The following is a 684-nucleotide window of genomic DNA, read 5'->3' as shown; positions in this document are numbered from 1 at the left end:
TATTAAAGTGTGTGTGTGTGTGTGTGTGTGTGTTAGTGGTGTTCAGACGTTTGACACCCGCAGGAGTGTGTGTGACACTGAGACAGCAGCGCTGATGCTGACGGGTGTGTTACTGACGCTGCACATGTCATGTGTGTTACTGTAAAACACACACACACACACACACACTCCCGGCCCCATGCACTGATGTAAAACTATCATAGCAACTTGCAAGAAAGCACATAAAATAACAATTTCAATATTATGTGTATTAAAAACATGCAACATGCATGTGAAGTAATGCAACACTTGTTTAAGGACAGCCCAGTTCGGTTGCTTTAACCCAAGGGCTGGGTGAGTATGACAGGGCACATGTTGTGCTAATTTTACCCAGGGTACATTGGGTTGTTTATTTAACCCCTGATATTTGTTTGTTGTTTAATTCATTTTTAATGTTAAAACTCGCTTACTATTATTATAAGCAAAGAGTGCAACTGAAGTGACCTTAAAAATTAAACTAAATAGATAGCCTATATATATCCATGAAACACGAATAAATAGCCTACAATAAAATACAAATAATATATGGAATAAATCATGGCTACAGACTGCTAGAGTTTTACTGTAGAATTCCTCAGTCAGAACATTTACTCTGAGCTCGCTTTCGCTTCTACCTTTCTCGGCTCCCGAAATATAGGACACCGT

At 39.0% G+C, this 684-nt stretch overlaps 1 protein-coding gene across 1 annotated transcript in view; it reads right to left on the bottom strand.

The window, feature by feature from the left end:
* Positions 1 to 10, bottom strand: part of ctss1 (cathepsin S, ortholog 1) — a 12,502-nt gene extending 12,492 nt beyond the window's left edge. The window contains exon 1 of the mRNA XM_084131671.1: positions 1 to 10. This exon is cut by the window's left edge and continues 246 nt beyond it. The gene's annotated coding sequence lies outside the window, so the exon portion shown is untranslated.
* Between the last annotated feature and the right edge of the window lie 674 nt (positions 11 to 684).

The sequence above is a fragment of the Abramis brama genome, assembly GCF_963993115.1.
Source record: "Abramis brama genome assembly, chromosome: 12".
In the NCBI taxonomy this organism is placed as follows: Eukaryota; Metazoa; Chordata; class Actinopteri; order Cypriniformes; family Leuciscidae; genus Abramis; species Abramis brama.
This window is presented reverse-complemented; position numbering and strand designations above follow the sequence as displayed.